This window comes from Rousettus aegyptiacus, unplaced genomic scaffold (assembly GCF_014176215.1).
Source record: "Rousettus aegyptiacus isolate mRouAeg1 unplaced genomic scaffold, mRouAeg1.p scaffold_m13_p_1, whole genome shotgun sequence".
Classification (NCBI taxonomy): Eukaryota; Metazoa; Chordata; class Mammalia; order Chiroptera; family Pteropodidae; genus Rousettus; species Rousettus aegyptiacus.
Window position 1 is genome coordinate 54,265,829 of NW_023416284.1, and position 20,210 is coordinate 54,286,038.

The following is a 20,210-nucleotide window of genomic DNA, read 5'->3' on the forward strand; positions in this document are numbered from 1 at the left end:
GAGAATTGTATCACAAGCTTAGCCTATAAAAGATAAGGATGGTACAACAGAATAAATGGCTTTAGGGCTCCAAACTTCTGCAGACAGGAAACAGGACGAAAAGACTATATGATGTCAATTACTGGCCATTTCTTATGGAAAAGAGTGACTTCAAGGAATCAATTCCAAGGATCAGAGGAGGTCCCTAATGGATGCATTGTCAACATGTGCACAGCTGTAATTCAGAGTTTCTGTAGAATATATAACTGCTATGTGGTTCTGTTCTCCTTGCACCTCATGAAAGGAAGTGTCTGTTGTGGTTATCCCATGCCTATCTTATCATTGTTTGTTGGACACATGTGAGAGGGTCAAATAACTTGTCTCAGTAGGACACAAGGCTTCAAATTGAGTGGAACTCTACTGGAGGGTGTACTAGTGGAAACATACCCAGGGTGCCTCAACCACACTTGAAGTTCATTTAGGTTACCAAATCTTAACCTTGAGCCCAACCATGATATTATAATTAGATAAGACTGAGAAGCCTTTGGAGGGCATGAATATATTTTGGTTTTGAGGGAAATGTAAATAATTTGTAGCCATAACTGGGACTGTGTCAGATTAGACATGACTACAATTTGACACTTCTCTCATGGGTATGAGATATATGTCCCTTCCATTGAATCTGGTCAGTTTCTGAGCAATATATTATCGTAGAAGTGACATTGAGGCAGTTTTCAGTTCTAAATTACAAAGGACTGGCATCTTCCACTCTCTGTCTTTTGGCACATTCACTCTAGGGGATGCAACCACTATATAAGAAGTCCAACTATTCTGCTAGGAGGAAACCCAAGTAAGCTATTTGAAGAGACTACATGGGGGACTATGGGTGGCACATTCCAGTTTTTTAAAGCCTCTCAGTCCAGGCACTGGATAGTAAGTAAAGAAGTCTTTCAATAATTCCAGTCCCAAGTGCTGACTGAATGTAACAGCATGAGAGTTATTGAATAAGTGCACACACCTGGGGTCAGTCAATCCACAAAATCAAGAGAACTATTAATAAGTATATTTTAAAACTATTATATTTTAAGATGATTTCATGCATAACTATATAGTTGGAACAGAATTTACATCTGTTTTCTAAGCTGGACCTGATTTAGATGTCAAAATCCTAAAATTTGAACTTGAGATTAATGTTACAATGAGATGACACTTTTAGGAGCTTTGAGAAGGTCTTGAGTGAATTTTGCAAATGGCAGAAACTTAAATAATTGTAGATCAGATGTCAGACTGTGGTAGATTAGAGATGGCTGCAAATTCTTTCCTACTCCTTCTTTTGAAAGATGGATACTAATTCCCCAATAGAATGTAGCAGAAGTGACAATCTGCGATTTTCATGGCTAGGTCATCAGAAGACTTTGGCCTCTACCCACTCTTCATAGGATAGTTTTTTGAGAATCCAGAGCCTCGTAGGAAGTTCAACTACCTGAGAATATTCTGGTAAGGCCATGTGTAGATGCTCTGTTGGACAGTCCCAGATGACACCAACCTTCCAGCCATCCTTGCAAAAGTTCTAGACATGTGAATGAGGTTGTCTTAGGCCCTCAAGATGACTCCTTTTACCAATTGAATAACATCAGGTGTTTCATTCAGCACTATGTGGAGCAGAAGAATTACCATCGAGCTTTGTCCAAATTGTTAAACCATCACAAATATATTGGTTATTTTTTTAAGTCTAAATGTTGGGGTGATTTTTAAGGATTAAGTGACTGGTGCAGAATGTAAATTATTCTAGAGAGTGGGTCAATTCAAACAAGAATACATGTTTAAATATGAAATAAAAAAGGAAACCAACTCAAAGAAAGTATAAAATTTTTCAAAAGATCCTTGTAGATATTTCTATATTATAGGAAGAAAGAGAGAAATACAGAATCACCTACTTGGCCGTAAAGTTTCTTGTATTTTGAAGAAAAATATATTGCATTATATTTCATAGCCCTTTTGGCCTGAGGCGCTCAACTCTACACGTTTTCTTCAACATAAATCAGTTGAACTTAATTCCCTAGGCATAGGCTCTCCACAGAGTGCTTGAATTATAAAATTAGCACATTTGGAACTCTAATTCACATTTCATTACATTAAATTTTCATGTTCGGTATAACCAAGAGGAAGAATGCCGTACCCAAAGTCCTTCAGAATTAAGCTGTTCATACTTCTCTGAAATTAAAATCACCTTTTAAATGATTTTGAACTCTTTGGGTTTTTCACTGTCTAACTCCTGTATTTTACAGGTTATAAAATCTCAAGGAAATGGGAATGTTACCTGCTTTCAGGGTAGTAACACATAAATTTCCCCAGGAGGAATTGCTCCTTCTTCTGTGCTCTCCTGGAGATACCAAAATTTCAAATATCTACCATTATAGCACTTATTACACAGTGCCACAGTTATTGGCTTCTGTGCCCTTCTTTAAATAGATATTTCAGAAGTACACGTGCCAATGTTTGCCATTAAAGGGGAGATCATTACATAGACTAATCTGTGAGCATCTTTTTCTCTTTCCAATGTTAAAATAAAAACCTTAAAGTTAGAAGAACATTTTATTCATTTTCATCTAGCCTAGAATGCTAGGATCTAGCCACATAGAAAGCAAGGGAAATTACCTGAAAGCAGGAATTACTTAAAGACATTAAGAAGAAACAGAGAAAAATAATGAGGGATACTATAGGTAACACATTTTTAGTTTTTTGTTACCTGCAATGGAGGGAGGGAAACTAAGAGGATATATAGATGGCGGCAAGAGGGAGCACCTTGAGTTTCTCTATAGAACTGATTGTTGGCTACCTCTGGGAGCACTCCTGGGATTATCATAAGTTTCGTTTGCAAATAAGTTCTGCAGACATTCATTTTTCTATCTTAATTTGCTAAGCAACGCCAAACATATCTTTTCTAAATTGTTATTTTCAAGTAGACTATCATGTTTTAACACTGCATTTACAAAGGAATATTCATTCTATTGTTTAACAAACTATAGATAAAATCAAATTTTATATTCTATCCTGAAAAGAAACAATGAAGAATTGTCCTGTCAGTCAGAATATGGATATCTGAACTAGACAACTATTCTATGATATTATTATTGAAACTCTTAATGGTGATTTGAAATGATGTTTTCCTTTAATAGAATGTGCAAGAATAAATACATAATAATTCGAGACATTAAATATTCAATGAAGACTCAAAACAATGCTTAATGTAATTCCAGTAGTCAAGACTGTATTATGAAGAACAACGTCTGGAATACATATGAAGTTAAACTCAGTCTCTACTGTCAGGTTACTGCTGTGCAGTTGGAATACTGCCGAGTTTAGTTAAATAGTTTACATTAATTATTATTTTTTTTAATGCCTTCCGTACTTCAACTCTAGGTAAGAGCAATGTGATATTATACAAGTCTATATTTTTATTTTGTTTGAAAACTGACCGCCTGTAGATTCAGCCACTATATCTTCAAAGTCCACAGCATATGACATTTTATGCTAAAAAGGCTAACGATGACTGCAAATTCAAATGTGGTTCTGCTCTGCATGCTACATTAGCTCTGTCTTTGAATGGAAACCCAGTTTAATCCCTTAACTACTGAATAATCAGTAGACATCTAATATATGACCCATCAAGATCATGCTCACAGATACTTAAGTGAACTCTGGAGAAATAGCTGTCCCTTTGAAGCAATCTGCTTGCAAAATCAAAAAGAGTCATTTGGGAAACCCTCTGTAAAAATGAAATGTCAAAAGCTTCTATCTAGACATTGTTGGCTGCCATTCAATGTCCCAAGTTCTGAGCAGGGGCAAATTTTTTCCCCATCTTTATTTTCATCCAGATGTGAAACTTTTCAATCACATAGCAATATTTTTAACTTTAATACATCTAATAGCCATAGTAATATTTTCAGTTTCTGTTATGAAAATAAGAATGAATTCCATAGAAAACAAGTTATCAACAGAATTTGGTAGTTTAACATGCTAATTTCTTGTGGTGATAAAAGTATTTAGGGTAGTCTTACTTAATAGTAGATTTTGACATTTAGATATAGTTATTACTTAACAGATTGTGTTTCTCCTATAACAACTAGCTAACTGTCATCTTCCCTTCATCATTTTTTTCTCTTTTAGTTATCTCTTTAGATTAACTGTAATTTAAGATTTTTATAAGTTAAAACATTGTATTAATAGTATCTAAAATAGCAGAGTACCCTGACTTTTGTATGTATAAGAAAATTTTTGCAATAAAAATTTTTTTTTTGGAAAGAGGGGATGATTAATATATAGTATAGAAAAAAAAATGTGTCCTTATTGGACTTCCTGAATACTTGAAAAGAAAGGTAACTTGCAAAGGGTCAAGACATCATAAAGAGTGAAGTATTGCTTTAAAAGAACTGATTATTTTAAAAATTTACTGAAATTGAGTTGAACTACAGACATTTCCCTTTTCAATTTGTAGGAGTCTAGTCTCCAAGATATAGCTTTTGAATTTAATTATTAGATATTTCCTCTTCAATTATTTATCATGTTTAGTATATTGAAATATATCATCTTGAGAATTCACCTTGATTTAAGCAAAGCCAGTATAAAACTCTAGACAATTCTTTGGTAAGAGATTCATAATTTCCCTTAATAAAAAGCATTAGTACATGATTTGATTAGATAAATTCAATTTGTGTGAAAATTTCCAAGACACATTTATTACATAAAAGGAAGGTAGATGTTATTTTATTAATGAATCTATTCCAAACCCATGATAATAGTTTGATATATAACTTGCATTTTTATTCAGATTTCAATTATTTGAAGAAACTAAGCATTCCAAAAATAGAAACTACTGCTTTAGCATTATTTCTATTTTTCTCATTAATTGGGTAGTTAGGCACTTGATTTTATTTATTTATTTTTTATGGGCTGACAGACCTGACTAGTCAATGAAGCCTGGTAATTCAAAATACAAGTTATTTCATTTCACAAGACATAAGGTAACACTTTGATCATTTACAATCATGGCCCAGACAATGGAAGAACAGGATGAGTTGTTTTCTCTGAATTCCAAAGAACAAAAAATAGAAATGCTTTAATTAAATCTTAAAATTATAATGTTATGGATGTTCTTAAGAGCCATGTGGGTACATAGTGGTTCTCAAATATTTGTTGAATAAATGAATAATCAGTAGATTTCAAACTTATACAAATTAAAGTCCTACTCCTGGCATTTTATTTTTTAACAGCCTCAAATAAGAACTACTGTTGTCAGTTTGTGTCCTCCAAGAAGCAGAAATGAAACTGAATTAGAAGTGAAAGAGTTATTGTGGGGGAGGGGTTATAAAGGATACAGGGGAGATGAAACAAGAATAGGCAGAGAGAGCCCCGAGACTTTAATGTGGGTCCGATATCTGTGAAGGAGTATGAGAAGAAAGAAGAATTGGGTAGAAGGAGCCCAAAAAGAAAATGAACTTGTAAAACATCTTAACAGCCCATTTGGGGATCCCAGAGCAATGATTTCTCATCAGAGTTTAGTTAAACTGGGGAGGAATAACTAATATGTGGTACCTCCACTGTGGTCAGTCGATTTATGGGAGCAGTCCAGCAAGAATGTGCCCCAACCTGAACACTGCGTAGATCCCAAAGGTGTAGCAGGTGGAGGCTGTCAGTTGATCATATTCCTTGTCACTGATTCTCCCTTGGTGGAAGACTGAGTGACATATTCCCATGACCGCCACAGTTTGTGTCCTCCAAAATATTTAAGTACTCAAAATAGGGTTCTTGATTCCTTAAATTTCCTGAATTTATGTCCATTTTGTTCTCTGATGTTTTGAAAAAAAATTATATATTCATTTCCTTTTCCCCTAGAGGAAAAACTCAACATTCAATTACACACTTTAAATTCCGCAGCTCTTGGAATACGCCAGTTGTAGCAAGTGGTTAAATGCTTCATCCAGCAAGTGGTAAATCCTACCACGTCCAGCATGGCTCTGGAAAAAGTACCTTAGTGGGAATGGTGGGAGATTGAGAAAAGAAAGGAGACAGAGAGCTTGGATCAGGAGGTCCACTATCCACTGATGATGGGGTAGTGACCCAGTTTTATTTTTGCAAGCTGTTTTTATACAAGAGCATACAATTGCTACTAAAATAAGATTATCTCCACCTGACCTACACACCCTGCTATAATCTTTTGCATTTCAGTCTGCATACTCTCTGCCTCGAAGCAACACCGCATTGTCCTCAGATCAGTTTGTACTCCTCCATTCTTAGGAGAATTCCTAGAGGTGAGACAACCCTTGGTTGACCTCACAGGTTGTAAGGACCTGTCAGCTTGCAATCTGCTCTTCACAGTTAAAGAGTGAGGTTTCTCAGCAGAAAAAGGGACTAGAAGGAGAGGAGGAAATACTTAGGGGTGAGAAGTGAAGATAATAAGACTTACTTTTATAAAACTGATAGAAAAACAATAATAAAAGTTCTTTACACACTCACACACACACACACACACACACACACACACACACACACACACACACAGAGTAAAGTCCAGAGAAAGGGATGTGTCTTTTGAAGAGTGGCATGTTAACATATGGTGCCAAAAAAGGGAATTTGAGAGAAGGAAATGAGTAAACCATGCAGTTGTATGTGGGAGGACATCTAGACATAAGCATAGGAAAGCAAAGCTCTCATCTCAGCATATCTTTGGCCTGATCAGAAGAAAATAAAGAAGCTACTGAAATTGGAGTAGAATGAACAGAAGGGCAAGTGGTAAGAAATAAACCAAAGGGGCAGCCATTGTTGGAATAAGCAGGAAAGGTTTATTGTAAGGGTCTTAAATTTTATTTTGCATCAAAGGGCAAACATTACAATTTTCAGCAGATGAGTAAAATGCTCTGACCTGTTTTAAAGGATCACTCAAGCTGTTATGTGGTAAATGGTCTGAAGGAGATATTATTAGTCAGAGAGCATCATAAGTCACTACATAAGAATAGAAGTTCAATTCACCAAGAAGACACAGAAATTCTTATCATATGTAGAATTAACAAAATGACCTCAGGATATATGAAGCAACATTACAAGGAGAAATTAGAAAAGTTACCATAATCACAGGAAGTTTCAAACCAAAAAAATTCAAACACAAAAAAGCATATAAAAAATTACTAAAATATAATTCTACTGATAGATATAAAAAAATTTGCATTCAATAACTAGACATATTTTCTCATATTTACATGGAATATTTACAAATAATAATTATGTAAAAAGGTCAAAAAGTAAACCTCAAAAATTTTGAACTAAGATAGGTATGAAAAAGGTATATACAGATCATGTTCCCTGATTACAAAATGATTAGAAATACATAGCAAAAAATGTATGAAAATTTCCTGAATAATTAGAAATTAAATAATCATACACTGATAAATAAATTATAATCAAAGGAGAAATCCTAATGGGAATTCAAAACTACCTATAATTAAATAATAAAGAACACATTATATAACACAATTTAGACCTTGAGGTAGAGAAAACTTAAAATTCGGAGCAAAAATATCTAACTGTAGAAGAAATGTTACATTTTACTATAGATAGGCATAACAGGGAAGCTAAGCAAAGATGTGATTTCAACAGATCTCACTGCAGAGTCTTTCTTGCCTTGAGCAAAGGCAGCAGGCTTGTATAGACTTCCAGCTGCTGCAGACAGGAGGCAACTCAGGTTATTTCCCAAAAGTAATGGTCCAGGGAAGGTTGTAGGTTTCAATGTTTAGCAACACCACCAGCAGGAGCCAGTAAAAGGAATCCTCAAGAATCTGGGTGAGATGGTAACAGCATTTCCTATAACTCAAGAGAAATTTTCCATATATATATAAGATTGTTCATAGATGCACTGTTTACATTGGCCAAAACCTAGAAGCAATCTTTGGGTTCACTGACATGAGAATGGATATGTTAACTGTGAGACAGCAAAATAATGGAATATTATGCAGAAGTCAGAATGAATTAACCTCAGTCACATGAAACAATCTGGATGAATCTCATCAATATAATATTAAGTAAAAAATTAGTTTTCGTACCTCATAAAAGCCTTTTTGTGAAGTCAATAAATAAGTAAAATTCATAGGAATACATCTAGGAATACTTATAGATGAGTTTTAAAATGTATAAAACTATGCAAAGAACATGACAAATAATCTACCTCAATGGTTGTTGCTTTGGGTTAGGAGTGGCCGGAGAATGGGGTAGAGGACACATATATAAATTCAGTACAAGTTTTTATATTGGATGATAGGATTATGAGTGCTTTTTACATTAGTAAAAAAACTCCAAATCAATAAAAGTGAACAAATAAAAGAAATATCTATAGACAAATGAGTGGGTAATGAATCAATAAATGGAACTAATAAAAATTTTGTGCACCGATGATATAATATTAAAGAAATAAGATTTTTAAATAATAGAAGAGCTTCTGATCAAGAGACTAATCAGGGATGATCTTAAAATTTTGGCTTGAATCATTGAAAGAATGTGATTGTTCTTTTCTTACATGTAATTAGAAGGAAAGAAGATATAAAAGCAGGTACATGGTTGGAATCATGATAATTGATTTTGGACAAGTTCGGTTTGAAATGCCTATTCAATACCCAAATAAAGATAAATGATTGGATTGTGAGATTGCAGTTAAAGGGATAGTTCTTGACTAGCAATACTATTATAAATTGCTCATATGTGTGTAAAACCATAGAATTGGATATGATCACTTAGGCAGTGAGTACAGGTGAAGAAATGATGAGACCTGAGAACTACTACTTCAAGCACTTCAATCATTAAAGATTTAGGAAAAGAGGATCAAGTAAAAGTATATGAGGAGTAGTATGGTAAGGTAGAAAGAAATTTAACACAGTTTGATCTTCTAGAAATAAGATGTTGAACTGTTAAAAAAAAATAGGTAATTTATTGTGTAAAATACTGCTGAAAGGTATACTAAAATCAGGACAAAGAATTTATCAACATGAAAGTCACTGATGTCCTTGTATAGGAAGTTTTAGTGAAATAGTGGGGTAGATACAAGAAATAATGGAAGGAGAGAAAGATGGGGGACAACAACTCAAGAAACATCTCATTTTATAATGTATGTTTAGTGGAAAGAAGTCTAAGAACTAGTGCTCTGGCCCATTTTCTTCTCCTGAGAGAGTCAGCTTTAGTAGTAAAAGTAATTACAAATATACTGATTTTAAAATCTAGAAAGCACCCTAGAGATGGCTTAATGCAATTCCAACATTTTACACATGAATTACTGGAGGTCTAGAAAGCTAATACTAGTTTCATGAGAACATAAAAAGCTTATGAGTTAATGAGAAAGCCAAGACCAAAATCGAAATTTTCTGAATCTTAATTCAGGGTTATTTATATCCCAGGGAAAAGCCAGCTAGCTTATAATTCAAATCTTTCATGGAAGCAAGAGTAAAACGTATTTGATTTAGCTATCAACATAATAGAAGTCTTTGCCGTTGTACTTTATACAAAATGATTAAATTATCTCATTTCGAGGTTGTACTATGTGCCACCACTTTAACTGGTCCAAGTCCTACTCAGGATTCCTGTTGCATCTTACTTGTCAGGAAGGTAAAGTCTCTGCCCCCCAAATTATGTAGCACAAAGTCAAATATAATACAATTTGTTATTATTCATGCTTTTGAATTATGCATGAATTTACCTCTTCTATTTGCAGGAATAATTGAGACTTTATATGAGAACAAATGACTCCTAGCTTCTCCAAGAACCAAGAAGAGCTCTTTTCTCCTACCAATATTTTTTCCTTTAGCTATAAAAATGCAAATATGGGTTGAAAAACTTAGAATTGTATTATCGATTACTTATACCTTTAACCTGACAGCTGATTTAGTAATCATCAAGGGGCTTTTGAAATGAAAAATATAATATTCCAAACAAATAACAGATAAGATATATATTTGGGGAAAATATTATTTATATGTATGCTCAGATCAGGATATATATCCACTTAGGAGGAATTATAAGGTATTTCTCAGTCATGTCAATTGTAGGCTTTTGACTTTTATAAAGCTTCTTTGAAGAAACAACATGTCACACTCTTTGGGTGCTTTCATTCAGGAGAAATATAATACCTCAGGAATATTAAAATCCCTTAGAGTGCGTGCTATGGATAATGCCATCTTTTTTCCTTTCTCTCTTTCTCTCTGTCTTAGTTAAAGTCATCCATTGAGAAAAGTATGGATTTCTTCCTTTCAGTGTTAGAAAGAGAACTGAAGTTTATCCGTTATTGGAATTGGAAGTTAATTCACTGCTCTTAAATGATACTCAAGTTTAGAAATCAGTACAGGTCTTAGATTAGTCTTCCCTTTGAAGGATGAGTTTATTGATCCACTGGCATCATGCTCAAAAGGATGGCTATTTGATAACTTACTTCATCTTATTTTGGTATCAATTTGAAGCTTTAAAATGTATTTGAAAAACTCCTTTGTCTTTAATATTTAATATTAGCTCTAAATGTTTGGTGTATTTTTAAAAAATTTCTATCCTCACTTCTGATTAATTTATACTGAATTTTTTAAACTTAAGTTCTGATATTCAAGAAGACTGAGGAGGCCTTTAAAGGTCTTCACTTGGTGAAAGAAATATTGCATTTACCTTAAAAAAATATTTGTTAGAATCCTTAAAATTAAAGTATGTTTTTAATGTAAAAAATAAATCCATAGTTAAAATGTGCATTTCATTTCAGATTTTTAAATTCCTTTTCAAGATGACCTAGGAATCAAGAGAAAATTGAAGGAAAACTAATATTTTGGGGATAGCTGTATGCATTTTGGTGCCAGGCGTTTTATGCATATTTTCCTATTTAATTCTTACCTCGAATCTTGACAATAATATTACTGAACCCATTTACCAGATGAGAAGACCAACGTTTAGAAAATTTAAGTAATTTGCCCAGCCATGCCCCAAATTAAGTAACTTGTCCACTGAATATATCTGACTTGAAAGCTTAGACTGCTCCTATTGAACTATGATAATGAATAAATTAATGAATAAGTGAAGAAATTAGCAAAAATGTTTCCCGTAATCACATTTAGAATAGGTCTTATTGTTTCTGTATAATTATCTAGTTTGTTTTCAGCATCCCACTAGAATGTAAGCTCTTTGAGGACTTATAACATATCATTTTTGTGTTTCTATAGGATTCAGTCTTGAGAAAGGATCTAATATATATATATATATATATATATATATTTAATACATGAATGACTGAGAATCAGTTTGCTCTTCTCTTTTTCCTCTTATGTAAAACTTAATCAAGTTTCAAATACAAAGTGTTACAAATGCAAACTTTCAGGATTGACCTATCAATTTACTTCAAAGGTAGCAGTAAACACTACGTTTTCCAATAATCTACATATAAATCATGAAAATTATAATTCTGTATGTATATTGTAATACTTATGATTAGCACCCATAGTGTTTTTACTTCTTAATTTTTTGTTTAGCTATAATTAATACTGCTATGTAGTCTATTATATTTTATATTGTTATAAAATACTCCACTGAATAAATGTGTCATGATTTATTTAAATATTTTCCAATTACTAGGCAAAAACATCGCAATATAACTATATTATATATATTATATAGGTCTTTTCCTTCAGGATAAATTCTTAGAAATGGTTACCTAAGTCCATAGCCTGTGAATATTCCATAAAACTTTTGATTAATACCACCAAACTGATTTTCCAAATTGTTGCCCTTAGAAATATTCGAATATGTCTGCTTTTTGTGTAATGGTGTCTAAATAAAGTATTATTGGCATTTAATAAAAAATTAAGCAATATCCTAAAATGGTCCCTAATATTGAAGTGTTTATTATTTTGAATTAGTGAGAATAAAAGAATTTATATCCTTTACTCATTTTATTTCCTTTAGAATATAAAATTTTAGACGGAAATAGGCAACAAATTTATTACCTTATTGTACATAACTGAACAATTTTTGTTATAGAGAGGATTTTGAATAGATCCCTTCAATAATAATATCACCATCAAGAACTTAGATTGAATTAAAATATTTGATATCCAACCTTTTATCAGAGTCCATGTACCAGTAATTAGAAATTCTGATAAATGGCTAATTTAATTTAGCTTTCAAAAGGGAAATGTTAGGTTTTATAGATGACTATATTCTTTTTAGAAGAAGAAAGGAGACATTTGTGATGTTTTTCAAATATGACACATTCCCATTGTTAACTGATAATTATTAATCTCAAGCTAGAACTTAATTAACAATTCATTTATGATTATCTATGTATCACCAGGAATCTATTTTACTGAATTAAATATTTATGGTGAAGTAGTATTGAGGCAAGAGAGGAAAGACTGAGACAGGACGTAGACTAACTAATTTATAATCCTGGCAATGCCACTAACCAGCCACAAGGCATTAGATTTCTTACACAAAGTTCTGAGAAAAGGTTACTTCCCTTTCATAATTCACAAAGCTATAGAAGGTCTAGAATGCATTATTGCTTATCAAAAAACTCTTTGCAACATCTTAATGGGTAAAGTATTTTTACTGAAAAACTTACAAATTATAATTTTCTATAAGTAAAAGCTTTCTATAAGTAAAATATCAGATACCAGTAACATGGAAAAGTAAAAAAGTAAGAGTTCAGCACTAAAAGTCATTTTAGTGAATTCTATAGGAATATGGCAGAATCATATGTTATCAGAAGAGCTAATGAGCTCAGTCAATTTGAAATATTTTATGATTAACTCATTGCCTCCATTTTGGGCTAGTCACATAATATGGCTCTATCTCTCTCAGGTAGGTAGTGTTTTTGATACAATTGGTAGGGGCTGGGACTTCCATTTTCATCAACACATCACCACAAAAGTGAAGAGAATATTATTGGGTAATAAAATAAGGAGTAAATATAGTGTGTCAAAAGTTGCCTAGTGACAATAAGGCACTCAAGGAAGGTTTGTTTGTCTGAGAAGGTGCCCTAAAGTATGATGAACTGACCATAGTGAGGCAAGACAGAATGAGGAAACCAAGTGTCATCCTCAGTGTATTAGTAAACAAGAAATACCCTTCTCCTCACCTCCATCTTACCTAAAGATAAACTACTACTCAAATCTTGATATTGAGCAGTAAAAGTATTTGAAAAGTTTTGATGAAGCAAGACTTCATAGATTTCTTGCCTATATTTAGAGTATCTGAAATACCAAGAATACATCTGAAGGGACAGGGTGATTATACACAAGTGATTTCAAAATGGTTGTGCCTCCAGTTCTTGGCAGGAGAAAATGTTAATCCTTTCTAGATGGAAACACTGCCTCATGGAAAATGTGCAACTTGCAGTCAAAACTCAGTAAGTACGGATAAGAATTAGGCCTAATTTATTCATTAGTTTATTCAGTAAATAGTTATTGAACATCTACTATGTATCAAGCATTCAGTAATGAAGAAAATAATGAAAAATCCTTATCCTTATGGTGCTTACATTTACGTAGGGAGAGAAAGAACATAATCAACGAAATAATGCAAGTATAAAACAGGTGGTACTAAGTAATAAAGAGAATATATATTGCTAGTTTTGAAGATGAAGGATAATATGAGTGGAGGAATTCAGCTAGCCTCTATATCTATCTACCTATATCCACATCTGCATCTACATCTGCATCTATATAATGCAGAATAAAACCACAATGGGCTGCCATTTCACACCCAGCAAACTGGCTAAGATAGACAAATCAAATATTGGTGAGCATAAAGTACAACAAAGATGTTTGCTCATTATATTAGTTTTCTGTTGCTGCTGTAACAAATTATCACAAACAATATGATATAAATTTATTGTTTTGACTTCTGCGGGTTAAAAGTCCAATAAGAGTCTCACTGGCCTAAAATCTAGTTGTTGGTGAGGCCGCTTACCCTTCTGAAGGCCCTAGGTCAAAAACTTGTTTTCTTTCCTTTTACAGTGATTCATGCTGAATCACTCTGACTCCACTGTCTCCTTCTTCTATTTTTATGGGGTTTAATTTATTAGGTCTAACTAGGAATAACCCAGGATAATCTTCCAATCTCAAGATTCTTAATTTATTTACAGTTGTAAATTATTCTTATTATATAAGGTAACATATTTACAAGTTCCAGTGACCAGAACATGAACATCTTTGGGAGGGCTATTATGCCTACCATTGATAGGAATGCTAATTAAAATGACTATATTAAAAAAAAATTGTATTGCCTAGAGAAGTTCAACATGCCCATATTCCAAGATTCAGATATTTCACTCCTAGGTGTATACTGTAAAACTTTTCCACATATTCACAGGGAGACAGATACAGGATGTTTTAGCAGAATTGTTTTTAGTAGCCCTAAAGTAAAAAACAAAAACAAAAACAACCCCCCACCAAAAAAAAAAAAAAAAAACCTCAAATGTCTATCAATAGTCAAATGGATAAGTATATTTACAATATTATTTTAAAAACTTTTTCCTGGATGTGAAGTATATTTTACAATAAATTAAAAAAAATTGTAGGATTGAAATTAGCTTTACCACATGCATGATCTGTGCCTTTGGTTCAGTTACTTCCCATTATTCCAAATAATCCAAATGTTTCTTCATTAATTTATTCAGCAGGTGTATTTATTGAATGAGCCATATTTTCAGATACTGAGGATACAGCAGTGAACAGGCTGTAGAGAGAGACAGGACATCTATTATTGATTCATCCATCTGTTTGTTCATCTGTCTGTTTGTGTATCCATCCATCCTTCAATCCTCTCATGCGTATGTTGATTTTGGATAATTACATGTGACAATAAAGGACAAGAATATTATTGGATAATAAAACAAAGAGTAAATATAGTGTGTCAAAAGTTGGCTAGTGACAATAAGGCATTCAAGGAAGGTTTGTCTGAGAAGGTGCCCTAAAGTATGATGAACTGACCATAGTGAGGCAGGACAGAATGAGAAAACCAAGTCAGAATGTGTACCAGTCTTTTTCACCTTCTGTCTACCCTTTTTCAGCTAGTGCTTTGGAAAACTGGCATAGACTGTATCAGGAGGCTGCCTTGCCCTTTGACTTCCAGTTGAGTTTAGCCAATGGGAAGTACTATTAGGAGATCAGAACGAAGCTAGAGACTAAGGTGTAAGGGATTTATTTTTCCCTAATAAGTCTACGTGAGCTGGTTTAATCCTACTCTGGAAAGTAAAAGTTTCCATCGGCTGGACCTAACCAGGTAGCTTTTTTTGCAGCTTTTCTTGCAGCCTTTTTTTTAATCCTCTTACTCTCTAGGCCTGCAGTGATAAAATCTCATTTTAACTTTCCTTTTCGTGCTACAGTGTTCCTTGTTACTTTTCTTAAAATCTTATTGCACTTTTGCAAATAGTTTCTTCAATTAGCTTGAGGATGCCATCTCTTTTCTGCTGAGGTCCTGATGGACGCAGAGGCTGCTGAAGTAGACAGTGTAAGAAAAGCAAGAGAGAGCAATAGAAGTGGAGATGATGCAAAGAGGTTATTTTTCATATATATTTTGTAGATACAACCAACTTGGTGAATTGAATGTTATATCTGAGGAAAAAAGGAAGAAAGACTCCCAGGTTTGTTGGTGTCAAATGTTGTGGATAGTGGTACCATTAAAAGAGGCAGAGAACGGTAGATGTAGAGAAGCAGTAGAGAGCTGGTAAAGGGAGGATGGAAAGCAGGTTTTAATTTTTGAGCATGTTACATTTGAAAATCTTTGGCTTTCTCCATTCTGCTCTTGTTCTCAAGATGTGAAGTTTTAAAGGAGATGGAAAATGGTGGGAGAAAGCCGAACTCACAGAGATGAACACTAGGCAATGTTGTTAAGTTCAATGTTTGTTTTGAGCCAGCCCGGTATGGAGTACAGGGGAGAGATATTGCACTGTATGGTTCTGTTTTGTAGATATATATTTGGTCATTATCAGCGTATAGATGATATTTAAAGCCAAGTGACTGGATAAGAACACCTATTGAGAAAGCGTGTGTCTATTCCCTAAAATCTGCAAGTTCCTAATGAACACATTTGTTTTCTTGGTTTGCTGTCATTTTAAAAAATTGCTTTTGTGCTCTACATCTATTTCAGGGACTTCAGAACTGCAGACCTCTAACAGTGACTAAGGGCCAAGTTATTTCTGTTTTTACTAAAGAAGCAAACTAATTCTTTGCTTCTTTCCCTGAGATTATTATAAATAGCCTTTCTTTCTGCACTTTTTCTTACCTTAGCTCTTAATTTTATAGGAGTTACTATATTCCTTCTTTTTCCTTGTATATTTCTCTCTCTCTCTCTCTCTCTCTCTCTCTCTCTCATTGTTAAAAAGGCTTTTTATCTTTTAGTGAGAAAATATCCTCAGTGCTCCACATCATGCATGTGTTTCCGTAGCTGCCTTCTCTCATTGAATTCAATTTTTGCACTATTTATTTAATTTATATTTTATTGTCTTAATTTTTAAATTTTTCAATTAAAGTTGACATACAATATTAGATAAGTTTCAGGTGTACAACATGGTAATTAAACATTTATATAACTTACAATGTGATCACTCTGATATATCTAGTACTAATCTTACACCCTATATAGTTATTATAATATTATTGACTATATTCCTCATGCTGTACTTTATATCCCCATGACTATTTTGTAACTATCAATTTTTACTTCTTAATCTCTTTCCTTTTTTCACCTACCCCCGTCATCTCCTCCCATCTGGCAATCATCAAAATGACTTTGTATCTACAAGTTCGTTTTGTTTTGTGGTTTATTTTGTTCTTTAGATTTCACATATAAGCGAGATCATATGGCATTTGTCTTTGTCTGACTTATTCTACCCAGCCAATACTCTCTAAGTCCATCTATGTTGTTGCAGATGGCAGATTTCATTCCTTATTATGGCTGAGTAAAATTCCATTGTATACATGTACCACCTCTTCTTTATCCATTCATCTATTGATGGGCACCCAGGTTGTCCTCATATCTTGGCTATTGTAAATAATTTGCAGTCAACATATGGCTTTATATGTCATTTTAAAGCAGTATTTTGGGTTTGCTTATATAAATAGCCGGAAGTGAGATTACTGGTTCCCTTTTTGTCTCTTGTTAAAACCTTTGTTTTAAAGTTTATTTTGTCTGATGTAAGCATTTCTATCTCAGCTTTCTTTTTTATTTCCATTTTCATGAAATCTTTTTCCATCCCTTTACTTTAAGTCTTTGTGTGTCTTTTAATCTGATTTAAGTCTCTTGTAGGCAGCATATATGAGGGTCTTGTTTTCTTTTCCATTCAACCACCCTATCTTCTGATTGAACCCTTTAGTTTATTTACATTTAAAGTAATCTTTGATAAATATGTAGTTACTGCCATTTTATTACTTATATTTTTAATCTTTTTTCTTTTTTTCTTCTTAAAGAAGTCCCTCTAACTTTTTTTTTTTTTTTTTTTTTCACAGCATTGGTTTGATGTCGATGAACTCCTTTAGCTTTTCCTTGTCTGGGAAGCTCTTTATCTGTCCTTCAATTCTGAATGATAGCTTTGCTAGGTAGAATAATCTTGGTTGTAGGTCCTGCGTTCTGATCACTTTGAATATTTTGTCTTAATCCCTTCTGACCTGCAAAGTTTCTATTGAGAAATCAACTGACAGTCTTATGGGAGCTCTCTTGTAGGTAACTCCTTTTCTCTTGCTGCTTTTAAGATTCTCTTTTTGTCTTTAACTTTGACATTTTAATTATGATATGTCTTGGTGTGGGCCTCTTTGAGTTCATCGTATTTGGGACACTCTGAAATTCCTGGACTTATATGTTTATTTCCTTCATAATTCTCCTATAAGAAAAAAAAAAACTTAATTTTTCTTATCTCTATTAATCTGTTTTTTTTTCTTACACTTTGCCAAGATTTACTTAAACAATTACACATGTTTTAGGATTGTGAGTGGAAATGATTAGGTTTGAGAGAATTAGCTTCTCTTTTCTACCTAATACAAGTCAGAAATGTAAATTCTCTTAAAAATGTGTAATATTTCTATTTTTTTCAGTGCCCATACTTGAGAGAAATAGATAGATCTTGATCTGTTCTTCCTTACTATCTCTTTCCTCCTAACTCAAAGTGGAAAGAACATTTTATATGAAAAAGGTATCTGAATTTGCCTTTTTATCTGAACAGAGCATGGATTTGTCTGTGAAAAGCTACAAAATACATGACACAACAAAATTTTTAGCAAAGCCTTGGTTGTTTTGTCTAGATAGTTCAATCAAAATTCTGAATCAGAAGAACTGAGGTTTACACATGCCTTCTCAATTTAATCATTATTAAAATGACATGGCTGGGCTAAATTCTAAATTCCATCTTCTCTTTTAAGTGAGCCTTTGGAACATTTTCCTGATTAAGAATTGTACTCAGAGGATGCTAGGTATTCAAAGACAAAAATACAGTCAGGAGGGCCAAGCTGTCCTTGAGGTTATTGGACTTTTTTAAAAAATAAGCAAAAGAAACCTTTGTTTCTTCTTTAGCATAGCACAGTGATTCTGTAATGCAAACCTATTAAAGTCTGTATGCATTGTTTTGTCCTTTTTAAAATTATTTCTCCTCTTCAAAAATCAATTTACTGCTTGGCAAATAAACATATAATGCATAAATCCAACTTTCAGATGGATATAATTGAAGAGAGCATGAGTTTACTGGCAGAGGACCACTTTTTGCTTACACAGCAGCTCTGATGGTGGAAAGCTGTTTACAGTGTTTGATATATAACCCATTACATTTGCTACATTGTGAGGGAATGAAGATATGGTCAAATGGGATCACAGGAAAAAGCAGGGATTCAAATTCTTATGCATCTTCTCCCAACTTGCACATGATTTTTTTTTTTTAGTCTCATCAAAATTGGGAATTGATTTGTTCTGATAAAAGTAATTTTAGTACATAAAGACATTGCAATTATTTTAGCAAAGTTCTATTCAGATTCGTATTTAACAGTTTTTGTTACATGTGTAAACAATTACAATAATTGGTTATACTTCAACATCAAAATAACATTTCACTAGCTCATACAAATTTTAACAGTGTCTGTTTGCTATAAGGTATTTTGTACTGTGTAGCTTTGGAGGGGCTTTCTGTGAAGTGAAGACAAAATAGATGGCTTAATATGAGCAAATCTTCCTACAACAGGATATTTTCTAAGATAGACTATGCCTTATAAAGTTATAAATTTCTTTTCAGGGTAAATGTTTGAGCAGATGCTGGAAAACCCTCTGTCAGGAGCCACTTTTGAGGAAATTTCTACACTGCTTCTATGACCAAACTAGGTCCTCAAAAGTCTCCCCCCAAATCAAACATTCCATAACAGATATTTACTACAGTTGTGTATGACATATAATAACCTGATGCCAAAAATAACTATAAAGTTTAAAAAATGATTTTGGCTGTTTCTGTGGAGGTAGATGTGGAAGAGGTTAACCTCTTTTAAATGTAGTAAGTGATATGCTTTTCTTGAATATTGTCTTTTCCATTGTACTGTGTGGTTCTAATATATATTTAAAGAAAATTTGTCTGGAGCTTTTAAATAATTCATGCTCTTTTTCATTACAAATCCAAAAAGTCAATTTAAAAAGTAAGTAAAATTTTTATGAAATCTGGAGAGTAAAATAACTTTGACTTTTAAGAGTGAAGACAACATTGCTTCCACATATACCTCTTTTCAATAAAAAAAAAACAATTTAATATTTTACAGTTTTCAAGGAGGGATGATTCTCATAAACAAAACATAAGTATGCCTCACTCTGCACCAGGGTAGATGCCTGTCACTCAAATCACTGCCATGCCGCAAGCTACCCTGATGCAATCATAAAGGAAAATAGAGTTAGTGTGATGGGTTTACAGAATGATGCCTGCATGAGTGGCAGATGTTTGTGCTATAACCATGTTATGTGCACTCAATTTTTATTATAGAACAATTGCTTCTAATAACTTTTATGTTCATGATCAATGTGTCATAAATTCACCTGAATTCAAAAATGACCTAAGAAATTAAAGAATTGCTCTTCAATTGTTTTCTCCCAATATGTTCAATAATAACAATAAAAAAGTAACTGATTTGAGCAGGTATTGAATTGTGGATTCCTACAGTCTGCAAGATCTCAAATATGTGGTCCTAGTCTTCCTGGTT